Source organism: Balaenoptera acutorostrata, chromosome 8 (genome assembly GCF_949987535.1).
Source record: "Balaenoptera acutorostrata chromosome 8, mBalAcu1.1, whole genome shotgun sequence".
In the NCBI taxonomy this organism is placed as follows: Eukaryota; Metazoa; Chordata; class Mammalia; order Artiodactyla; family Balaenopteridae; genus Balaenoptera; species Balaenoptera acutorostrata.
Genome location: NC_080071.1, coordinates 77,689,888 through 77,716,360, shown reverse-complemented (window position 1 = coordinate 77,716,360; position 26,473 = coordinate 77,689,888).

Genomic DNA, 26,473 nt, shown 5'->3' with positions numbered 1-26,473 from the left:
TCATTGAAAGCTTTCATTGCACAGTAGCAAAGTCAACCTGAAGTAAATCATAAACTTCATTTTAGTCACTGTATCGCATATCAAGATTTTTATAAGTACATGTTGGCTTTTGGGAAAGACCCAAGTCCCTAATCAGTCTTCCAAGAAAGACAAAAAGAAAAAAAAAAAAACCTCACAAAAATACAGTGGGTGGAATCATGCCCTACACTAATAATCTATTTCAAAGAATACCTTCTTTCAGACTACACAAAAATATAGTGCTTACATTTTTACAAACCCACAGTTTATGTAGAAATTATTTTATGTTTAGATATCACTCACTAGTAACTGGTATTGAGCCAGCCCGAGAGCTACATAAACACCAGATTTTACACATTACATAGCTCACACAACATTTTGCTCTAAGCTGGTTAGTTAGTTATAAATCTACATGGAGTTTACAGTCTAACCCCACCCAGATAGCTCCCCTGCTCCCACCATTTTTTTTTTTGGCCAAGAAAAGCAGCAGGGGATATATATATATATATATATATATACATATATATATATATATATATGTGTATATATATATATATATATATACATATATATATATATATATTCTAAAAGAAATCAAATTATACATGTGCACTTTTGTAAACTAGGAATTCCTGTTTCTGTTACTGTAAATCACTACCAGATGTCAAATAGTAAAATATTCATTACTCTCCCAAATAATAGAGTTGATTAATGAGGCACATTTACATTGTGGAATCTTGGTCTCTGTCGTAACTGGACAGAGTTTAAGAAGTTTAAAAAAAATCATGCAGATGGGGAAATAACTTTAACTATTATGCTTCAAAGGCAAAGTAAATATTAGGTAGGTATCTTGGGGCAGGATTCGGTTGGTCATCTAAGGGGTAATAACTTCCAAATGAAACTAAGCTTTGTTCTTAAGGAGAAGAAATGGTAGCCATGTCACAAGACAGAAAGATAGGTATGTTTCTGGCCAGCCTACTGCTTATAACTGTTCAGTATAGGAAATCTATTCTAAGGGAATTTCAGTGCAATGCATAAATTGTTAAAGGCAGTCTGATTGCCCTTCTCTAGTTAGCCGAGTAATTAACTCTCGGGCTGGGGATCTGTGTGATGATAGTATTTGTGCAGAAGTACTGTTCTAAAGAAAATTCCCTTTTCTACTGAATAGGTAGGGAGCCTTCTTTGGAAAAGGAGCATCTATTTGAATGAAGTCACCTGGTTGTAAATAAAATCTGTTACCAACTGCAAGCAACCCTTTCAAAGTGACACTTTTCACATTATGACCACCATTCTACATTATGCTGGTTTCTATGCATGGCAGTCATTTTCAAAAATGGACTAAATGTATTTCTCACCTCTGTATTTGTACATGGAGGAAAGAGTGTGAAAAAATAACCCAGGGAGGAAACTTGACATTGGCAGCTAATCAGAAGTTTTTTATTTTGTCAGCAAAGCTGACCTGGAATGACTCATTGGCAGCTGGAGGCCAGGTTCTTGTTCATAAAAGTTGGTTCAGACACTTTGGAACTAGTGTGGGACCCAATCACCTGTAGGAACACTGTCACCTGCATGCATCTGTGCAATCCATTTCTTGATCAAGCATTTATTTACTTTTATGCTAAGAAAATAACAATGCACACATTTTTCTGTGTCATGCATCTGTGTGTGTGTGTGTGTGTCTGTGTGTGCACACGCACGCGTGCCTGTGTGTGTCATTCAGTTTCTTAGTAGGCAGTATTAGGTGATCATGAAGAATATTGACTTTGGAATCAGTCACACACAGGTTTGAACCTTAGATCCATCACTCATTAGCAATGTGGCTTTTGTTCTCTGAATCTCAGTTTCCCTATATGTAAAATGGAAATATTAATGAGCACATCAGATACTTATCTGAAAAATTACGTGAGGTACAGTAGGTGAAATCCTTAACATTATGTTTCACACAGAGTAAGTGCCATCCCACCTCACCCCCAATTAATAATAATGAGATTTTACCAACCAAAAGATCTTTTCTTAACCAGGCACACCCAGCTGGAACTCCCTGATTTTCCCTTTATTGCCCCAGCTGGAGCGACATGGACTCCAAGGATTCCCAAGTCGTGCTGGGGCTAGAATTCAGATGCTTTCCCAGCTCCAACCCCCTGTGTCCTCTGCCCTCGGCTTGGGCTCTAGTGCTTCTCTTTGAGTTTTTGGCTGGAGCCAAACACCAGCTCTTCTGCAAACACTAACCTAAGAAAAATGCAACAGGCAGCAGCACCTGGGTCAGCCTTGTCGCTGAAAGTCTGAAAACTCAGGGCAAGAATCATAGAGCATTATCTAATAAGCTAGGTTATAAGGTTCTGTGAGAATGAAAACCTGATAATGTATGTGAAAGCAAGTTGTAAGAAATTTTTGTGTAATAATGAGGATGAATATTACGCATTTCTCCTATAATCAACGGATCCTTGTTAAACTGAATCGGATAGTCATTTGCAGAGAATACTTGGGGTTAAACAGCCTCCATTCTATGGTAGAAGAAAATTTCCATGATGAAGAGGAGAGAGGGAGCAGGAAAGAGTCATGTCCCGAGAGCTCTTAGCACAGAATGAATTACTCTCCCCCACCTTATAAGTGATTTTTGGTCTAAGACCTCCCAGCATCTGGAGAAGACCAAACTTAACCTTTGTTATGAATGAAATAACTGAAGCCTAGGGTGATAAAGTGATTGTTTTAGAACATATACTAAGTCCAGGTCAAAGTTAAAACCCAATCCTAATGCTGATGGGGGTCTCTGTTTAGTTAGGGGGAAAAAAAGCATATTAGCACCTGAATGTTGGAAACTGAAGGCAATTTAGAAAAAAAAGAAAGTTAGCTTGGCAGAACCTTTAACTGAAATCCATGTTTTATTTTTAAAAGGAATATTTTGTTGTATTTCTTCTTATAGAGAGACACACCCTTTGTTATACTCATGGCTATCAATCATTTATTTTCTCATTCATCTAACTTTTAAAAATCTTCTATTAGAAATTCAGTCTTCCATTCAACATGCCGAAGAGTTCTTAAATAAGAGACAAGGAGTTGTGTTTAAAGAACCCGCTGGTTTTCTCAAAGGATGGATAAAAGTGTGCTCAAGTTTCAAGGCAGATTTCAAGGATGCCAAGGAGGAGTTTTTCTTCCTTTTTGACCAAAAAAAAAAAAAAAAATCTAAAATCTCTGAGCGGTCTGGCAATGAGCTCAGTAGACTTCCAAATTTTAGAGGCTGGCTTCTCACATAGACTCTAGAGGGTCAACTCCACGGAATGTGTTCAGTATGGACAAGAGGAACACAGAAAGGGGACAGTGGTTCCTCAGGAGTGTAGCTTGACTGAAGCCAAGGATAAAGGCAAAGTGGCATCTCTTATTGTCCTATAGTGTTTGGGGTTCCTTGGGCTCCCCATTGGAGCTTACTTTCTTAGTTATCCTCTTAGAGTTCCAACTTTCCCTTTCTGGGTAAATTCAAGGACAACTGACCCTGCTAGGATACAACTTTGAGCATCTAGATACTGCAGATGCAGGAACACTGGCATTTTGCCATCCTCTCCATCTAACTATATACCCCCCAAACTATTCTTTGCACTAATTAAGGCACTTGATTGCTAGAGGATTTTGTTTTTCTTTGTTTTTAACAGCCATTTCTATGGTGGCACTCTACAATGGGAGTAAAGAAGCTAGGTGCTGTCAGTTGAATGAATTATTCTGTGTGGCCAGGTCAACATGTGTAAAATGAAAAGACAAAGGGGCATCCGTGCTGTCCATTTTTGCCATCTTTACAATGAATATTGATCACTGCACATCCGTGCAGCTGGAGCAATTACTGGTAATCATGGAAATGGCCAAAATGAATTGATTGACTGTTGTTTCATCCTGTTTCCCAGCTGTGTAACCAGCTGCATAGCCACAGTCCAAGATAAATCCTGTTTATGGGGTCTTAAGGCTTTTTGATCATGAGAACACTTGTGAAAGGTTTTCAAGTAGGTACTTGAAGATTCCATAGCAGTTAGAGCACCTTTGAGGATGTCTAACTCATGGAGGAAGTAACTATTCATTCACCAGGATCCCAGCTAGTGACATTGCCACTACATGATAAACATCAAGGCCAAATCAGATTTAAAACAACTGAAAAATACCCCAAATCAAGTAACCATTTAAATTCTGGAATTGTCGATTCCCACCACATTGTCAGATGGAGTATACAAATAAATAAATTTAAATAATAATAAAAATAATATATTTTAATTCATTTACTTATAGTAAATGTATACTTGTTAGTTTCTAAATGGACTAAAGACAGTGACATACACACACACACACACACACACACTTATTAAGAAAAACAGATGCCACAATTTTTCACATCTACTGATATTGCTTATGATGTGGGTGGCCAAACAGTATTTAAAGTCATGTGAACTGCTGGATGAGACTCTTACCACTAAGTTCTGTTATTTATTAAAGAAGTTTTGTTAGTTTAACATTGGTTCCGCATGAACAAAAGTTTTGTATTTTTCTGAGTCATCTTTTTCGCTTTCATGAGAATAGGACAGCCTTAGTACAATGGCAACCAGCTCTGACCTCTCTTATGTTTTCCATCTGTACTACATTCATCACACCAGAGTCTGGAATCTATAGCATTTGTATGCAGCTTAAGTAAGAGAAGGGAGGGAGGAAAGCACTAATAAGCATCCCCTAGGGGGACCCAAATGATTTCTAGCACCATCCCAGGGATTTGGGTCAGTGAAAGACCAAAGCTGTACTGACAACTTACCTTTGGACAAGGGCAAACTTTGGTTTGAAATGCCTCTGAGTCTACTCTTCTTACCCTGCGGAATTCTGAGTCTTTGAGGTGGTTACAGATTGAAATGAATGCCTCATATTCCCCCCACACAGATTGGAATGTTCAGGTTGCCCCCTCCCTGTCCTGAGGGGAAGCATCTGAGCTTTGGAAGAAACTCTGCTTGAGTGGACTTCCAAGATGGGAAAACAGGAATGGTGACCTATTATCAGAACAGCTTAACTGGGATCTTAGTGAATATTTTCCCTATCAAAAAATTATGAAAATTCATGGAACACATACTCTAGTAACAGGACAGGACATCGGCAATTAGGACTGCCCTAGAAGTCAGAACTCTTCTTCAAAATCCAAACATATGGCCCTGATAGTAACAATCTAAGTTGATTTCTAAATGGTGCCGTGGTGAATGCAAAACATTTACAAGTATGACACATGAAAAGGTTAGATAAAAACAATTATTTGCAGCAAAAATTTATATTGCTATGTTTAAAATTGAATTTTTAAAATATATTTATGTATGATTTTTTTTTAAAGCACTTGGACTTAGATATGCAAAACATGAGTATTTACATTCCTTTTTTGGTGAAATGTAATTGTAGCTTTCTATAATTCCTACTTTTCAATAAGTTAACGTTCAAGTGTCCTTTTTTGTTACAAAAGATGGAAAGAATTTATTTTGACATGTGATGATCTCCTTTCAGCTAATTCCACCCTTAGTCTTTGAACATTAGTGCTAATGAGGAGAAACAATGTGAGAATAACCCCAAAAGGGTAGGTAATCCGAAAGGCATGTATACTTGACGTAGCAGTGTTTTCTATTTATTTTTGGATATGGGTATGTCTGAAGTTATTGGCATTCTCATTATTTCAGAGAGGATAATTAAGTCATATTACAAAGAAGTAGCTCAGAATGAGCAATATAATATTTCAGAACCTATTTTATTTGAAGTTTAATGCATCAGCATGAATCTAGGCAATGCTAGTACTATTCAGAGAAGTATTGATAGACTATTTTTGCAACCAGCCCATCTTCTCACTTTAGGTTCAATCTTCCCATTCCATCACCCTGTACCTTTGTTGTTTCCTTAAATCCTAAATCCCTGACACTCTAATGGTTCACTGAGCCCTGCTCTGACTTGCTAGATACACCCAGCTAATTAGTAAATAGCTGACGTCAGACTCACAACTTGATTTGGGGGAGTAAGTGAACCAAAAGTGAATAAAACACATAGTTTTTACATCCAGGACCTTACACTAAAAAGAGCCAGGATTCAGTGTTAGAACCTTGAGTCAAAGTCTTGGTTTTGGTGGTCACTATCTCTGTGATGTTACACAAATCAGCTTTCTTCCTTGGATCTGATTCCTCATTAGTAAAATGAGTAGGTTGAAACAGGTTAGTGCTTCCCAAGGGGTCCCAGGTACCCTCAGAATTGCCTTAGACTGCAAGGAAGTCCTCAATAAAAGAGGAGGAGGATGTCAAGGCTGAATGGGCAGGGCTTTAGTCCTTTCTTCCTGGTTCAGAAAAAGCAATGGTGCATTTATCTGTTGAGACACTGGTTGCATTGATATTCCATGTAACATTGTGTGGGGTGGGGGGGAAGAAGGGAGAAATAAAGTTGAAAACTAGACAAGTCTCTTCAGTTCTAACATACTTAAATTGTAATCTGGTTCATTGGGACAGCTTTGAAACCCTTGGGAGTATTTACAAAGCAGTGTAGAGTAAGTTAGACATCTCATAACAACTATGATTGGAGATCTAAGGGTGAGTAATGTCAGATTTTATGGACAGATTAGGTTTGGGAGAGTCTGGTTAAACTGTAAACTTTGAAAATTGGTAAACAGATACATAGATGGATAAGTAGAGAGGAGAGATAATTTTTATACTCCAAATCCAAATTTAAAAATAAAGAACATTAAGATAATAGCAATGGCATTCTTTACATTTTAAATGGGTATTGAATGTAACACAGTTGATTTTCATGGGTCTTCGTCTTGACACAATGTGGATTCCTGGCTGCTCTGGTGGTGATCTGGAGTGAAGACAAGGAGGGAAGTTTTGCTGCACAGAAAAGGAGACTCTTGATCCCCTCCTCTTCCAGTCCATGGGTTTCTACACTGTCTTAGACATCCAAGTTTGATAATAAAATTGTATGACCATTGACCATGTTTGAATGCTCTACCCTCTTTCAAAGGATTTTTTTCTGTCCTTCTGAAAAACACAGGAAACATAAACTGAACAGCTGTGTTTTGAATATCCACTTCTACCTCCTTATATTATCTGCCACAATCACTCTAGCCTTTCCTAAAGGGATCCATTTCCATCTCTTTACCAGCATATTTCAAAAATAAAGTAAGAAATGGCTGGAGGATTAAGAGACAGCTTCATTTTTGGTCCTCATTCCTTCTGTTTCTCTTCATCATCCCAGAATGATCACAAGGTCTTCTGATAGAGTATGAGGACAAAAATAAAGCTGTTTGGCAATCACTTGACTCAATGTGTTAGAATCTCCCGGTAACCAAATGTTTTACAGATGCTTCGTTTTAAAAAAAAGTATATGTGTGTATGCTGGGGAAGAAGGATAAGAGTATGCAAGATGAGTCAGAGCTGGAAGAGAAGGTTTCACAGGGGCACAGGCAGAATGCTTCCTCCTCTCTCTCTACCTTCCTTTCTTTTACTGAGGTCTTGAGCTCTTTCTGTCAATTCTTTCTGGCAATGGCTCCCTAGGAGTTGTTTCTGGGAAAAAAAAAAAAAAAAAGCAAAGGATGCTCGATTTCCTACATAAATCACTGGTTGAGCAAGGGGGGAAATTTTTAAAACAAGGTTGTGTTCTTTTCATTAAAAAAAACAAAACAAAACAGAAATATCTCTTTACTAGCTATGGATGTCTCTTCCTTTCTCTAATTTTATATCTCCCCCATACACTCTCTACCAAAAAAAAAAAAAAAGTAAAATAAAATAAAGAGATAAGTTGTCCATCAGGAAAAGGAAATTGTAAAAAATAAAAATTAGATATTTTAAAGCTAAAATAACTTTATAAATTTCCTGCTTCACCCTTAAACACTCTCCATTGCTGTCTCAATTAAGTCCCAACTCTATAACATGACTTTACAAGTTCCTTTCTGATCTGGCCTCTCCTTACCTTGTTCAATCTTAGCTCCTTAGCAGGCCTCCTTCCAGGTATGGCTTCCAGCCTTGCCTAAGTATGTCCATTTGGGGATTTCCAATCTCTCTGTCACTTCTTGCCCTGAGCAAAAGGCATCCCCTGTACCTTGATGACCTGCCATGCATCTCTCCCTAGTCTTGTTTGGTTTCAACAAAAATATAACTTTCCTGAAGAAGTGTTCTCTCCTGTCTAAGAACCTCTTACCCCACCCCCCAATGAAAGTCTTCATACACTCTATTATGATTATATGGGAAGTGGGTATAATATATTCACAATTCACACACTCAGATAACAACACTCTAATTTTAAAACAGGTTCTTACTACTCACTTTAATTTCTACCTCTGGTACAAATTCTATCTAAGAAGAGAAAATGCCATTTCTTCACTTCTAGGTAAAGTCAGCCAAAGTAATGATTAGTTTGCTATTCAGTGTTATAATCTCAGCCAGTGATCTACTCAGCTTAGGTCTGTGTCCAGCGCCAGCCTTAGGGATTGTCTAAATTTGGAGGAGGATTTGCAGTAATAGTTCCAATTAAAATAGCTAACTCTTAACAGACCCTCTTAAAAGCTTCTACATATTTGTTCAATCCTCACAACAGCCCACTGAGATAGTACTATTATTATATGCACAGTGATAGAAGGCTCAGACTGGATTTGAACCAGTATACCCTGGGGCCAGAGCTTTTACAGACCCAGCTATATTATCTCCATGAAGCATGAGTTCCAAACCAACTGAACCAGAATCTTTCCTTCCTAGTAAGCATAGTAGGTGACCGTTCAATATCAAATGAATAGAAAGAAAGAAAAATAGAGAAAAAAGAAGAGAAGGAAGAGGAGAAAGTAAACAAAGAGTCAGCAACCTGCTGTGAAGAGGGAACCGGAAATGCCCTCTCCTTTCCCAAATGTCTCTCATCAGTCTGGCTATCTTGTGGCTATCTTGTGGCTATCTAATGGGCAATCTGCAGATTCAGTGAGAGGCTGTCAATCATTACCTACATGTTTCTGCCTGCTGGAAAGACAGAGGGTATAAATCTATGCATGCTCAATGTCTGCATTTTTTAAAGGAATTACTTTGTCATTAAGTTCATAAATTCTCAGGTCTTGAGAGGTTGGCAGAGGTAAAAGCAGAAGCAGGGTAGGGTGGGACTGACCCAGGGGACTGCCTGCTGGAGATTTCCTGACTCGGATCTGGGAAGGTGTGAGAGGCTGTTAGAAGAGCAGCCAGATATCCAGACAGCTGGAGAATTCGGGTAGCTGTTGACTGCAGCACATTGCAGGGAATACTGGAAAGTGAAGGGGTTTCTTCTAGTTGGCTGCTTCAACACTAATTTGCATGTGACCTTAAAAAACGCTCTGGCCGTCTTTTTTTTTCTCATGTGAAATGGAGTCCATGTTCTGAGTAATCGCTTGGGTCTTTACTAGGCTCAATGCTCTATGCCTGTGATTTGTGCTGCTTTGTGTTTCTACGTGCCCACTCCCTTTTCAGGTTATGGCTTAGAGCTATTGCTGAATGTTTTTCCCATTCTCTCCCAGAAAAAAATGTACTGCTGAGAGGGTGAGGATGGGGGGTGGGGAGGGTGAACCTTCCAAGTTATTTGAATTTGCCCCTCCCCAATTAGTTCTAGGCTTTCCTAATCTTAGGAAGACTAATTTCCACACATTCCATTAGCTCTTCTGTATTCTTACGTATTCTCTTTACAAGCTGTTTTCAGACCTGAATGCACAGTGGATAAATCCAAGATATCAAGAAATGTGGCAACTATAAGAATATTACAGTTGTTTCTATTGTATTGATATTTCAATTAATAAAAGCAAATGGCACAATCTAAGTAGGAAGTTCTTTTTTCTCTCTTACACTTAGCTGCACTCAAGGAATTGTTTAAAAATTTGAAGAAAAAAACTGTAGTATAAAAAGAAGGTAATAGTTCTCTTTTGTTTCTTGATTTTTTTTAAGATACTGCATCAAACGATTCCCTATAATTAATAACTGCAAATAATTGCAACACTAGAATATCTTCTATTCATCTTACTGAGTTGAGTATCACTGGATATTTGAGATTTTTACTAAATCATCATGTAATGAATTTAAAAAATATAAGCAAAAGTCACTAGTTAACATTGATGCTATCAATATAATATCTTAGTTGTCAATTTTTGTCTTCAACAATAATCATTAATAAATCTGAGCAAACACAGGCTCTGGTAGGTCAACTGAGATGGGAAACTAGTTATCGTACATGATAGGCCTTTCAGATTTGGGGTGCTAAGCCACTTCCCCTTTGTTTCTTTTGACCTTCAAATTACAGTCAGCCATTTATGGTGGACTATTACAATCAGAAAACAACTGATTTCTTCTATTCCCACATTTCTGAGTCTAAAGCTGTATCTGGCATTGCTGCCTAAAACCCATCGACAAGGTCATGGTTAGATGAAATGGCAAGGTCGGGAAAATATTCAATTCCAACTCTCTCCTTCTTTTTGCTATATGTTCTGAAATGCTTGTATCCCTTCCTTTGTGCATGTGACTGTGCCAACTTCCCAGCAGAGAAGAGAATTGGGCTAATACACAGGTAGAAATACTATGAAGATACATATTGGTTAATTGCTAGGAATACCTAAAGTAAAACCTTTAAATTTTCATTTCATTTGTAGGCATGAAACTGTGGCAGAGATGGCCAGTAGCTTCCTTTGGTCAATGGTTTGCAAAGATGGCTGCAATGATCCTACGAAATATTTCCATTTCCTTAAATTTAGATTTACTCTGTGACTTGCATTGACCAAAAGGATGTGGCAGAAATGATAGTATGTGGCTTTGAAATGCAGACCTCAAGAAACCTTGTGGTTTTCTCCCTTGCCCTCTTGGAATCCTGCAATCATGGTGTGAAGAAGCCCTATTAGCCTCCTTCAGAAACAGAGGCCACTTGGAGACAGTGGCTCAGCCAACAACCAGCCCCAACTGCCAAGCATGGCAATGAGGCTGTCTTGGATGATCCAGGCTCATGTGCCTTCTGTTCCTCCCCTTTTTGGACAAGTGTTTATTATGCTTAGTCTGTCACTCTCTCAGTAGGTATGTTGGCTGCGTGGGTGGCAGATAATTTGTCTTTTTAGTTCGTAAATCTTTGTATTAAGAGCGACCACACCTTAGGAGTTGTACTCAAGGAAACTCAGAGGCAGCCAGACTTGAGGAAGTTAACAAAATTGTGGACTTCAAGCCTGATGTTACCATGGTATGAGATTGTGGGAGGTCTTGAAAAAGGGTGAATATGTTTTGTATGTGGGAGAAATATGAAATATTGTGACTAGAGAAAAGAGCACGATAGATCATTTCATGGCCAGAAGTTCTGCTCATCACCATTTGCACACCCGTTTCAATCAAGATGGAGACTTTTTCTCCACTCCTTAAAATGTTGGCCACATGATTTGATTTGACCAGTAGGATGCTGCAGAAGTGCCACTGTGAGAGTCCCAAGCCTAGATCTCAAGAGGTCTTGTGGTTTCTACTCTCACCTGGGTGGAACACTGACCTGAGACTAGCACAGGAAGAAGTTCAGTCTAGCCTACCAGTAGGTAAAAAGCCATGAGGAGCAGAGATGAGCTATAGCAGCTAACACTCCCTAGAAAAAATAGGTGGCAGCCAACTCCAAAAATGAAACGTGTGAGTGAAGTCACCTTAGACAAGAAATTTAATGAATAACTTAAACATAGTCTACATATGGATAATTGGATTTGTAACAAATCAAATTCCTAAGTAAAATGCACTGGAAAGAGAAGAGTGATAGAGCAATATTTTGTCTCACATACACCGTAGTAGGCAGCCTCTGAGAAGATCCTTCTTTTATTTATACCCTGTGTAATCCTCTCTCCTTGATTATGAGCTGGACTTATTGCATCCTGCTCAGAAATAAAATATGGCAGAAGTGATGGGAAGTTACTTCTGATAAGAGGTTATAAAAAGACTGTGGTTCCTCCCACTCTTTCCTCCCTCCCTCCCCCACACTTCCTCTGTCTCTCTTTTGTTCTCTCTGGGTCACTCATGTTGAGGGAAGTGAGCTGTCCTACATGGAACGATGAGATATTGAGGTCTCAAGTCCAACTGAAGCTTGTTAATAACCACATGAGTGAGCTTGAAGGGGATCCTTCAGCCTCATTTGAGTCTTGAGATGACTGCAGCCTCAGAAGACAGTTGGATTGCAACATCATTGGGAACCTTGAAACAGAAGAACCTAGCTAAGCATCGATCTAGTTTCCTGACCCAAAGAAGCTGTGAGTTAATAATGTTGGCTGTTTTAAGCTGCTAAATTTTGGGATAATTTGTTATGCAGCACTAGATAACTAATACATACATATTGTAATTTATATATCCACTCATTCAGCAGATACTAAATCAAGCATTTGCTGTGAGCTACTGTAAAGAGAATGATGGCTATTGCTCTTCTTCATAACCTGTCTTCAATTCCTAAAACGGACATTTTTGGCATGCAGAACATCTTACTGGAATTATGTTGGAAGGTAGGAAGATGGATTACCTCCTGGATACACAGTGGAGGGGGTTGATGATTACAAGAACTCACATTAATTCCTGTGTTTGATAACTCCATATGATGGCTAGTTCAATAAAGAGTAGCCTGTGTTATTATCTATACCTTTGCACTGAATGAATTTTAATGAAACTCTTGGAGCTATGCAGGAATGTGTTGACACGGAAAGCCAGACTAAATGTGGCTGGGGAAACACAATCCTCCATGTACACATCAACAATTATAATCTAGCAGGATAAGTAAGACAGATGCATAAATAACCATGAAATAAAATGTACTAGAGGAGGTTGTAGAAGATAGGGATATTTCTGCCAGAGGATATAATGGTCTTGAAAAGTTCATAGAATTTTGAAAATGAAATATGAGGATTTAACAGCATTTCAGGAAGCAGAAATAATTGAACCTAAGGTCCAGGTTTTTGTTGTTTGTTGGTTTTAACTTTACTATTAGTGGTATTGGGTAGCATGTCACTCTCGGTGCTAGGCAGGGAGTGGTTGTGAAGCAGTGATCTTTGACTGCACGTATGTGAGATCAGCTGTGAGTAGAGGTGACTTCCTTTCTCTTGTCACATTAATTAGATTTTTGGCACTAGTGGCTCCACTTGCAGTTGATTTTCATTAAAGATTATAATTTAATTTTTCAAACAAGATCTCTTTTTAAAACCATGTTATGCTATAGATCAAAATGAAAAGACATTGTGTATACAGAAGTTTCCCTGAAATTACAGACAGTAGAAATTGCCAAAACTCTTAGACAAGATCATAGAATGATCAAAGCTAGGAGAAGTTAATATGATCTGTTCTTGAATTTTAAAAGCTTAAAGGAGCTGAATATCTGTTAATATCTTCTGGCTGTCTTTTAAGAGACCTTGTATAATTTCTAAAAGCAGATAATTCGATTGAGAACACAAAAAATCGAAAACTCTAATACAGTTTATGAGCTAGAAGTGCAAACTATATATATATATCTTACTATTTTTTATATTTTTGAAATTATACATTTAATTTTAAGAATCCTAAAAACATGAAAATGGCTAGCATGCATTAAGGGCAAAAAGTGTTATTTTGAAGCTATGCATAATGACAAAACCCAAAATGATTCAACAAATATTAATATTTTGAATATGAAATATGATTAAACTCAATTTTTGTAATACAAAAAAAACCAGGTTATGTAACAATAGGCATAAATATTTGTTATTATGGTAAAAAAGTGGGTATTTAATATAAGATTTCTTCTTTATTCTAGAAAAATTGTTATTAAATAATTGATTCATTTTACAGTTGAAGACAATTAGTCTTGAATATGCATTTTTTTTTTTTAATTTTATTTATTTATTTATTTATTTATTTATTTTTGGCTGTGCTGGGTCTTCGGTTCGTGCGAGGGCTTTCTCCAGTTGCGGCAAGCGGGGGCCACTCTTCATCGCGGTGCGGGGACCGCTCTTCATCGCGGTGCGCGGGCCTTTCACTATCGCGGCCCCTCCCGTTGCGGGGCACAGGCTCCAGACGCGCAGGCTCAGCAGCTGTGGCTCACGGGCCCAGCTGCTCCGTGGCATGTGGGATCTTCCCAGACCAGGGCTCGAACCCGTGTCTCCTGCATTAGCAGGCAGATTCTCAACCACTGCGCCACCAGGGAAGCCCTTGAATATGCATTTTGTACAATGAAGTAATATTAAAAAGAAAATCACATAAAACTTCCTAACCAAAATATAGGTGCCAAGAAATATTCCAAGGATATTGGTCTTTTGTCATATTATTTGCTTTGATATTCCAGAATTGTTTCACATTAATATATACACATATATTTTAAGTAAATTGCCTTTCAATATCTGCAATGTATTAGGTAGAGATACCTATTAGTAATCAAATCTAAGTACTTTTGATTTCTTTTATGGAATGCTATTATAAAGGCAAATTATTAAAATGAATATAATTAGTTATGCTTGATTTATCTTTTGCAGTGGAGAATTTTACTAATCTTGATTTTCTAAGTGTATTAGGTGAATTCTTAAAACAAACTAATAGAATTCTAGCTTCCAGAAAATCTAAGAACACCCATTGTAAGAGCAGAAAATATTTATAAGTAATGGTCAGCTAATGACCTAGGACTTAAGATTGAACTCAGCATCGCTGAATTGAATACAATTATAATCTATCCTCCATTACCCACACCAGTGAAGAAGAGACAAAATATGGATAACCCCAAAACTTACACAGGTATAGTATAGTAGTATAGGATAGTAATGGCTATTTTTTTTTTTTATTGTTTCGGAGTTCCATTCTATGTTATAGTTTGTGAAGTATTTGCATTAGGTATCTATCAAATACCAAGGTTTGATGGCAAATAGATAGTTTTCCTACACAGGCAGTGAGTACTTCCATTTGGAAGGAAAAATAAAAACAAAAAAAAAACAATAAAATTTGATTTAAGTAATGCCTGGTATCCACTTGACATAGTAAGATATTTTTCTTGTAAGTGACATGAAAACTGTATTTCTAAGAATAAAATTATGTTTTAGGTCTGTTAAGGCTTATTTAAGTACACTGTTTTACAGAACAATGCTTTTATTGGATTCGATTAGTCACAACTTTGCTCATTTTCTTTTTTTTTTTAATCTTGGCCATTCTTAATGAAACGGAGAAATAAATTGTGAAATTTGAAGTGTATTTCCTCATATTTGAATAATCTCTCAGGGTGAAAAAAAATTATATGGCAAGGTAGATTTTCCTTCCAGATTTTTAGAAGGGTCTTCTAGAGAAGTCTATTTTCATTTCTGAAAGTAATAATTCTTCTTTTGGGAGACTGACTCTAACTTATCACAGAATAATTAAATGGGACATTTTAAAAGGTCTTAGTCAATGTTTCTTCATGCCTTGCCTACACATCCCTCATAAGCGGAAGGGTCCATTAAAAATGCAGTTATAAACATTTTCACAAAACCAGTCTGGTTTTTTGATCATGTCCAGGGAAGCTACCATGGTCAGAGAACCAGGGCCTGAATGAAGGACAGCAGGTTAAAATGACATTATATAAGCTCCTCTAAGGTTACTATTTTTACTTAAAAGACCTGAAAGTAGCAGGCATCTATATGATATTATTCTTAGCACATGGAGGTAGCTTTATGGCAAGTACTTGAAAGAATTACATTCCCTTCATTTCTTCAGCACCTCTTTTAAACTCTTTTAAGGTGTTCCCTGCCTGACCTTCCCCACAAAGGAAAAGCCGGCCCAGGTTTTCTGGGAAATTAAGGTAAGGTCATACAAGACCATCTAAAGACTTGCTCAGACAAAGCTCTTTTCATAGCTGCCTACAAACCATAGTCCATTGGTAATGTACCCAGAATAGGACCACTCAAATCCATATTGCTTAAAAAAAGGATTTTAGATGACCTTTACTACTTCCCTTAACAATAAACACTCTGAAGTTTTAGAGATTACTAATGCAGGTTTGTCAACTCTGAATGCTTTTTTCCCATATTCTGTTTTCCCCTTATATTTTCAGAACGTATCTAAATTCTCAAGTGTCATGTTAAAAAATTAGAGAAAATATTACCGAGCACCTCAGATTCTGTGGCACTAAGTCTGTAATTATCAAACAACTTCCAGGAACATCTTTGGCAGTTAGGCTGCAAGAAAGGTCTGATAGTTTTTTCCCTTCTTTCCTAAAATATGAAGATCCTAGGACTTCAGACTCTGCTAAATAAACTTCTTAGTGATGAGAAGAACTATTATATATTATATATTCTGCCCATCTGAATATCTCAGTGGAAAATAATTGTTTATTGTACATTTCTAGAGAATTCCCTTGTGGTACAGTTGTTAGGGCTCCGCGCTTCCACTGCAGGGGGCACAGTTTGATTCCTGGTCAGGAAACTAAGATCCTGCATGCTGCATGGCATGGACAGAAAAAAATATATACATACATATATATATATATATGTATATATATATATATATATATGTATATACACACACATTTCTATACACTAACACATTTTTCTTAAAATTAAAGTCTCAAAGATGAAGTTACTTGTTTGATCACATATTTTATCAAATAACCTTCTAGAAACTGTAGGATTCTAGAGGAATATTTCTGCCAAAACAGTTAAGTATTTGTTAGCCCAACTAATACATTCTATTTAAGAACTCACTTCCTATTTTTCCGTATACAAGATGACAATCAAATGTGGAGGGCTGCCTACACCGAGAAGCTGTTTAATTTTGGGCATGGTGTTACATTTCTCTGTGCTTCTGTTTTCTCATCTATACAATGGGGATAATAATAGTATCCACCTAATAATGTTTGGGGGAGAATGAAATCAGTTCATTCGTGTGCCTTCAATGAATGTCAGCTCTTACCCTTTGCTTTCTCCAAGTGTTTCTCATCGGTCCAGACAGACATTCAGACTTCTTTCAGATCCTTCTTCCTTTGAAGTTCACTTTTGATTCTCCCACTAAAAAAATATACTTAGAGCTTTCATTTATTGAAATTTAAATTGTTTATAATTTGCTTAAGTTATTTTTCCATCCAAATATATTTACTTTTAAAGACACTTACATTAAAAATCTTGAGTTTATATTAAAAACTAGGTTTTAGACTTAGAGTTTGCTCTTTTAACTTACTAACTGTGTGGTCTTGGGCCAGTTAGTTAACTTAGTTTTTCCTCTGAGTCTGAAAATTTTAATCTGTTAAATGAAGACAATACTTATCTCATATTATCATGATAAAACTAAGTGGAACCTACTAAGTAAAGATGTATTTGTCAGGACACTTTCTGTTGGAAGAGAGAAAATCTAACTCCAAATGGCTTAGGAAAAGAAAGGGATTTATCAACTCACTTTCCTGAAAAGTCCAAGGAAGACCTGCCTTCAGGTACACCTGGACCCAGCTGCTCAAATAATGTCCTCAGGGATTAGCTTCTGTCTGTTTTTTAACTCTGCTTTCCTCTGAGTCCACTCCATTCTTGGGTGACCTCTCCTCTGAAGGTGTCACTCATCAGCAATAGGCAAGCATCCTCACAAATGCAAGTTTAATGAGGCAGATGTCTTCTCCTCCTAAAGATTCTAGTGAAGGCCTATACTACTCTACCTCACATGTAGATGTAGTTTGCTTCATATGTCCATCCCTGACCAAATGACTGTGGATGGTGGAGACCAAGTTACCTGGCTTCTATGTACATTCTGACATGAGGTAAGTCTCACTTTGAAGGAGAGAACCTCATTCAGTTTCCTCAATAGTTGGAACTATTGTAACTATTTTACATAGATACACATATATCATATATAGTGCAATATAGTGTATTATATATATGATACATATATTAACATAAGGTATATATTGAATATATGTGATATGTATTATATACAGCTTTTACCTCATTTTTTAAAAAGTCAGATGCCACCTTTGTACACTGGTATTTGAGAGTAGTAACAGTGGATGGTTAAAGTGGAAGGAAAGTTTTACTGGCTAATTTTACACCTGGCACCGCTGGTTTATTGGATCAAATACGAAACTCATATGAAAGTGGTTAATACTGAGTATTGCATTTGGTAATGCATTTTGTTCATTTTATGCCCCCTTTAAAGCGTCTGTCTGTGCATGTCACTTACAAACTAGCATCGGGAGCTTTATAAACATTATAGTACCACTGAACAAAGCTGGCAAATGAGTATTTTGAAATTTAACTACAATACAGCTGGCCACAGATATAGAAGTGGTTGGAAAAAGAAAAAGGAGGAGAGGAAGAAAAAAAGAAAAAGAAACAACAGGTCTGGTATCTTTTTTAGTGGGGACAGGTAGAAACGTTTGTTCAGAGGGGCCGGGCTGCTAATCAGCGACTGTACACTGAGTTTCTCCTTTCGTCTAGTACCACAGAGGATGTCTCTGGGGCATACTGTGGACACACCTTTCACATCTAAAGAAAGCCAGAAGGTTCTCATTAGCAATCATTCCTCAACTACCTAAGGAGGAAACAAAAAGCCTCGGCCTTTCCCCCAGAGGAACTTTGATGTGACCCCAACAGCCAGCACCTTGTGGGGATTGCTAAGAATTCAACAGCCCAGGTGAGGATGAAGGGAACATTTTCTTATGAAAACATGGTTTAGACATAAATGTTTGCAAGGATTAGATCTGTGTGGCAATTGCTTTAAAGCCATTCTTCTTACTATTCATAATAACATTTCTGTTCTAACTCCTCTTTAAAAAAATATTCTTTGACCCTCTGAGATCTGACACGGAGAAATGGTTTTGTTGTTAGAAGGCAGAGCCTTTCTTTAGGGGGTTTTCTCTCTTGTTATCTATATTTCTCAGAAAGAAGAAAACTGCTAGCTGTTCCGTTACAATCCAGAGTCAGAGAAACTTCCCTTGACCCAACTGGCTGCCACCTGAGGCCTGGTAATGAGCAGGCCGAGCATTATTTGTTCTAGTCTTACCCTGAGATTACTAGGTGCCTCACAGGTCCCTGGCTGAAACCCCATCACACCCTCATTTACTTCTTTCTCTTCTTTTGGTGGTATCTCTGCAGACCCCCTTTGATCCTCTGATGTGCTGACTCAGAGGGAAGGGGGAAAGCTAGAGGAAGGCGTTGAGCTCACGGGGAGGGGGGCACGCCTGACTTTGTGGCAGCGGGATAGTGGTCCAGTCCAAACTTCAGTGAAAGCCGCTTTCGGGCCTGGCCAGAGATGACCCCTGATAGCTTGCAGGAAGTCCTCTACAACTAAAATTTTCTCAGGCTCTGGTTTTGGGGCCAAGTTGAGGCATTAACATACCCCCCAAACAGATAAGCTTTTCATTATAGGGCTTCCTTGGAAAGCACGTTTGACAAGTTTGATATTTATACTAGGACCGTGAAGTTTACTGGCAAGTTCAAAGGCATAATCCATTACTTCAAGCAGCTGCAAGTGGAAAGATGTTTAGCTGTATTTTCACATGAGTGATGGAAATGCTCAAGAAGGCATGATTTTTTCAAGGAAAAGGCTGAGGTTAGGTAGGCAACACTTGGGTTATATCAACTACTATTATACTGTGCAAAACTGCAGAAAGGGAAATGTATGCTTTGATTCTTCCCCTATTTTGGGCTGTATTTCTCCCACTCTGCTGTATATCTACCGACAAACGCAGAAACCTAGACCCATAAACATTTTATATATATACACACACTCGAACTGTGCATACACATGCACACACACACACAAAAGCAAAGATGTTCACCCACAAAGAACCATTGTATTCTGCCTCTCCTTTTTCCTATAAAAATGTAGAAGAAAAGGATAAGACATGTCAATCATTTTAGAGCCAAGCTATCAATCTTATATCTTTATAGGGATTATTTCCATTTTAAGTCTTAAAAGAGTCTGAAGAATCGACTTTTGTGCAGTTTATGATAGGGGTGATAAGGGAGACAAGACAAGTGATAGCAAAACAAGGGCTATGCAGTAGGATATAGCAAGTCTTACACTGGATGATATTTGACTTTGAACAAATGATATACTCTTTCAGACCTCAGTTTCCTCGTCTGCAAAATGAGGAGATTGGCATAATGTTCCCGAATTTTTCTAAACATATACCCTGAATGACAGAACAGAATATTTAAGAGGCAGAGCTCCAAGAGGCCAATGCAAGCAAGATTTTTCTTTGGAATCTTATTTTTCTTGCAGAATCCAGCCAAATGTGTGACCTACCCCGTAATATTTGGATACTAATTAAAAAAAATATTTTTCCTTCACATGTTTCAGGCAAACTTGGTGTTGCAGAAAACCATGCCATACTTAAATCCTGTGGATTTATAGAGCCTCCTGGCACACTACCAGTTAGTTCTGGAGATAGGCATAATCCAGTTTGAGAAGCAGTGGATTTTCTTGGATCTAGTATTCTCTGAAGGTCTCACAGGTCTGCAGTTTTGGGTGATGGGCAATGAAAATAGCACATGGACAGTTTTCAGATAGCACTTTGGGGAAGGGGACACATTAGTACAGAGGTGAAGATTCTGAGGTCTTGGCCATCCCAAGACTCCACTTTGGGTTCAAGGGGACTCTGTTGGGGTTACTCAGAAGAGCTCCGAATCCAGAGACCCTGTACAAAGGGTAATGCTATGGGCTCTTTGGACTTGTGCCTTGTTTTGGAGCTGCACAGATACTGTGGTAGAGCAATTCCCTTGGAGCCATGACCTCTTGCCTTAGGGAGCCCCAGACTACCTCGCACCTACAGTAGGTCTGCAACCACTCCAGAACCGGGTGCTGTTTGGGTCTAAAGCAGATTTATCACGGACCCTGTTGCAGGGATTATCTGTGTATCTCCATGGGGCTGAGTTTCAGATGCAGTGAATCAGGCCTGGCCTCTGTAAAGGAGATGGACCTGGAGTTCATGCCAGTTTGTGAAGACAGATCCAGGGTTTTGCTTTGAGGGCAGGCACTTTCACCAGGAAGTGAGGTGATTGATAGGCTGCAAAACACTCTTTGGGGCAACATTTAAGTCAATTCGTCACCCTGACTATTTTGGGACCTTAAAAATGAATCGGTTTATTTTTCATGTATTGTTGCAAGTTCAAGAGGCAGAAAACCTCAACCTAAAAATCTCCTTTTTTTTGAAAAGAGATCTTGCTGAACAACAGAAGCTTTGCTAACGTTCTGTTTACATCAGTACTCTATTTTTGAAAAAAGAAAGCTTGTGTACCCTGTGGGACTTTCTCTCATGTCCCTGTTAACTCTGTTACTCAGCCTCCTGTATCTTTGGAACTCCTGACGGGCCTGTCCAACTCTATACAGCACATAGAAATAAACTTTCAGAGATAGCCAGAAATGGTTCACCCAGTAATCAGTTCTATAGGGACATAGAAAAGCAGTAAATAAAAACCTTAAGTCAAGAGAAGCACATGATTAAGCACATTAGGTTTCAAACATACAGGTTCTGGACTTTGAGTAGGGAGGAATAAACTTAAGGTGATGTATTTTCAAGATGTTGGGGCTTTTATTTAACTCTGTAAGATAAATCACAAAGTAGTAGGTAGAACTGAAAGTCTTCTGGTCCTTCAAATCTACATTACACGAGACCATCAAGCCTATGTTAATATCATAAATTGAGGCTGTAGGGACATGGAGATAGTTTGGGGGGTGTTTAATATTTCATTAGTTTTGTAAGGGAAGAATATTCAAATAGTCTGTGGATTCATGCAAAAAAAAATTGCTCGTGTGTGTTTATTAAAATGAAGATTCTTGGACCACACCTCTGACCAAGTGAATTTCTGGAAAGCCTGGGAATTGATATTTTTATTATATCTCCAGCTGATTTTTTTAACCCTAAATTTTGCAAACCACTTCATTAGAAAATAAAAGTTTTCTGGATTTATGGAGAATGATGATAATTGGCTGATTTCTTCTGAAGAAAATTAGTTAGATGTTTTCCCAGTTGGTTAATTCTTGATTAACCACAATTCTTGTGGTTAATCAAGAATTAACCACAAGATGGGTTTGGTAAGATAATAACAGGTTGGATGCAGACTGTATTGAACTGACTTTTGAATTATGACTTAACTATGTGATTTCCAAAGCAACCTTTGAAAGAAATTTTATCCTATGAATGAATGCTTGTGAAAATTGTAAAGTAACACTTGCAAGTCTAAGAAACAGGATTGTGCTTTGGGAATCTGTATCCTGGTTACATGTCAAATTAACCAGGTAATTGCTGTATCCTGAGTTCCTAAATAGAAAATTCCTCTTTGTACTTCAGATGGTTTAATGCTATGTTTAATTGACCTTCTTTAATTAGGTTGGCTTTGTGATTCTTTCATTAAAAATCCCAATACTGTGATTACTTCCTTTTACTCTTTTACAAGGAAACTTAACCTGGAGCTGGCTACAGATAGAGTTTGTTTAGAGTCAGCAAATAAAGAAATTAGAGAACCTTGTTTAGAATGAGTGTTTGTCAAACATGGTAAAGTGAAAGATCTTTTGGGAAATGGAAAAGAAAATAACATTACATGATAGAAAGTATTAGAGGCCCTAGTGTATGCCCAGCCTTGTGATTAATTTCTCTGTGGCAAGTCACATATCATTTCTGTGTGTCAATTTCTTACATATGTCATGAAAACGACCTTATCTATGACAAGGTTGACCTATCAGTATTCAGTAGCCAAGACCCCTTAGGAGACTGCAGGAGACCAGCCAGCTCAGAAGCTAACTGCTGAGATAAATTATTTTATATAGGCATGGTGATCTAGAAGTAGTATACTGATGGATGATCAAGAATTGGTTTAAGGATGAGAGACCAATGCTGAGATGAAACACTAGGAATTGAAATACAATCAGAGTTTAGAGATACAGGAATGAGTAAGTTTTTCCTGCCACAGTCACCAGGCTATTTATACTTAAGCACTAAGAACTACATTCTCAGTGTAGATCTAGTCCTGTAGCCAATCAAAGTCTAAATTGAGATGTATTAGGAGTTAATTCTCTATAGCTTTGTGTCATTGATTTGTAGCTTCCCCTACTAACCTCCATCTTTGGGCATGTATCCATCCACTTCAACTGTACTTTTGTACTATTCTCAATGCCAAGTAACCTTTGGTTGGTGCTAGCGGTTACTAGCAATCCCCCTCCTAAGATCTGCATATGCACTGTGGATTCCAGACCCCAGATCAACGCCCTATTTCAGCCCAAATGGACCTCTGACAATCTCTGCAATTGCAAAAGGACTGTCTTTGGTGTCCAAAGATTCCTGTTACCAGATCCCTGCCTACATGTCAGATCAAGCCTACCTGGTCAGATTGGGTCAAGTCATATCTTAGATCTTGGACAGAGGGATTGGGATCATTGTGTCTTCTCCTCAGGGGCCAGACCTACTATGAGGTGGGTTCTCTTAGACCTGGCCTTGCCACTCACCTCCTCATTGCCAGGTTGCTATGATTCTCCAGCTAGTCTCACAGATGAGCTTGTATTAACCACAACACTCAGACCCCAAGACTGGGGAAGAGGCAAACTTCTATCAGGATCACAAGTTATTGGTTATTTTCTTTCCACACAGATGGCATGTAACACCTGGATAATCTGGTTGCATTTACCCCTTTAAAGGCACTGGACCCCAAAGCCTGAATTTATTCTATTGAGAGAGGAAGAGAATTAAAGAAATGGTTCATATATTATAGAGCCAAAATATAAAAAATTCTAAAAGTAAATTCAAAATTTACTGGATGCTTACCACGTGTGAAGCACTGAGATACAAACATTATGTATGCATTTAATCTTTAGCTGAAGGTGATATAATACCTGCCCTAATAAGATTCATTTCTAGCTGGGGCCATGGATACATTTACTTTGATAATGGATAATGTTTATGGATTATTGTGAGCCTCTTGGGGAAAAAGTCTCTTGTTTCTGAAAATATTTTGTACTACATTTCACTTAAAAACTGATTAACTCAGTGAAAGTTTATATTCACTAAAGCAAGCTATTCTACCTACAACTCCTCTACCTTCAGTTATTAGTAACAATCACTCTTCAAGATTCTTGAAATAGTGATAATGCTGGACAAGTACATGACTATCTTTTAATTCATTTATTAAACCCACATTTCATGGGCACCTATAGTAGTTTTCTCCTATGACAGGTGTCATGGATGAACTGAAATGACAAATTACTCAAAGGATTTATAATCCAATTGTGAAGATCAGGCATAAAAGTAACCTTAATATTAAGGAAGAATGAAATGAGCACTGTAACAAGTTATGAGTTAATAAAAGTATGAGTTAATTGTAATGAGGATTCAAAAGTGGAGATAATTATGGGGTATTATTGAAGAACCTCTGACCTCACTGAAACTGTTTTCCCTCAGTGTTTAGGATAATGGCAATGTCAGGTGTTAGCAGTTTTCCCATGGAAATATTGGACATCACCTAGAATCTGGAAACATGCCCTAAGTTGGATGATGCAGAGCCACTGTAGAAAGAGCTTCTCTATGCGATGGATTTACTCATTCCAGTGCAAACCGCCAAGGATTTTGTCCCACGGATGTATGAAAGCCCACAGTTAAAAGAATCAGGTTCTTCACCAAATAAAAACACTATTTTTTCTCTTTCTCTCTCATAGGAAAGTTTAGATTCTTGAATAGAGTTTGCCCTGAGAAGTATGTCCATGTCGCTATAACCAACATGAGGAAGAAAAGCTTAGTTTAGATTTCCAGACCCAAAGTGCCTCCACATCATTTACTGGCATATTTACAGGGGTCTCCCTAGAGTCTGTTGAAAAATGTGAATAATGGTTTTTTCCCAGGCTCTTAGTGTTAACTATTCCCTCTCAGGAACTAATCATAAGCTCAAGTTAAATATACAAAGAGCAAAACCAAGACTGTCCCTTCTTCACCGCCACAGAAGATGTACTATTATGTCCTTTCAGACTGGGAGAAGGAAATGAAATGGAGGATGGTTCTGATAAACCAGATCTGCAAGAGTTTTCAGAGTGCTATTTACTAAAGAGTTACCAAAGGAGAGAAAATGTCTTGATTTTGACAAGTGAGGAAGTGATCAGAGATGAGCTATCAGGATCCTCTTTCAATTTATGCCTTCACTCTGCCCTTGTTCCCTGATTTACAACAAGCTATCTCATCTTGGTAAAAGAGCGTGGGTACAGTCAACCAAAGTAGCTCTATCTCCTGGAACCAACCCCTTGCCAGAGTTAGTTCATAGCATGGCTTGCTAGCTAGAGGCCCTTAAGAAGCAGTGAGCTCTGAACCTTAGTTGGAGGTCATTTTTTTTATGTCTCTTCAAGGATTCTGTTCAAGAGAATAAAATGTAGAATTAAAATGTGCTGCTTATCTGGCTAGACTGTTTATCTTCATCAGGGGTAAAACAACAGAATTATTAGCAAACATGTAAGTTTTCAGTAAGAAGCAGAAGAGTAGCTCAAACATACAGGAGGATTATATGAAATGGATTTAAAGCCACAGGAAGTTTATTTTTTTAAGTTAAATTTATCACAGTATAGCCTAGTATTTTTATCCTACTATTTTGGACATTTATACTAAAATGAGAAAAAACAAATTTATAGTGTATATCTGAAGTGCATACCAACTATGCCAGGTGAATTCATTTCCAAAGAAATCATGAACATATATATGTGGAGGGAATATACAAAATGCATCATTTCCCCACAAACACAGCCCATAAATTGATCAATTCAAGTCTAAATTACCAGTGAAAAGTGTCTGCTAATTTCTGTTAGAGTTTCCAGCTAAGTGAGTGAAATTTTGGGGAGTGTTTTATGTTATAGAACTTCATCTATTTTTTTTTTTAAATAACTCTTCAGGCAAAGAGCAATTTTTGCACATGTGCACTGGATGGGAAGTATCCTTGGCATCCCGCTGGTCTTTTCTGACCGAATCAGTCACCACAAGGAAATTCACCTTCAAGTCTGAAGGACAACCATGAACCCTCTCGTCCCTGGACTCTTGTGCTCTGCTCTACTCCCAGCCCTAGGATAAAATGCACACATCACGGAGGGGCAGACACACAATACAACCTGTGCCAGAGCCATTGTGCTGCGGGGCAGCTGGGAAAGATGTGAAGATGTGAGCATCACAGTAGCCTCGCTTTAAGTTAAGAAAAATGTGTCTGTGTGTGCATGCTTGGGGTACTCCAGCCTCAAGGATTTTGCACTTGCTATTTGCGTTCAGTGTTTCTCAACAAGGATGCAACTGGCATTTTTGTTGGACCCATCTTCATTGTCCGTGGCTGTCCTGTGCATGGCAGAACATGGAGCTTCCTTGGTTCCATCGACTAATTACCCACAGGAGTGCCTCCTCTTCTAGTCGCCCGCCATACAATCACTGCGCCAACCAACACACGCCCACACAATTGCAAATGGTGCCCTGGGTGGAGGAATACCAATGTAGGCTGAGAACCCTGTAGTTTATGGTGTTCTTAGTCCAGCTTTTCACATAAGTCCTCCTCACC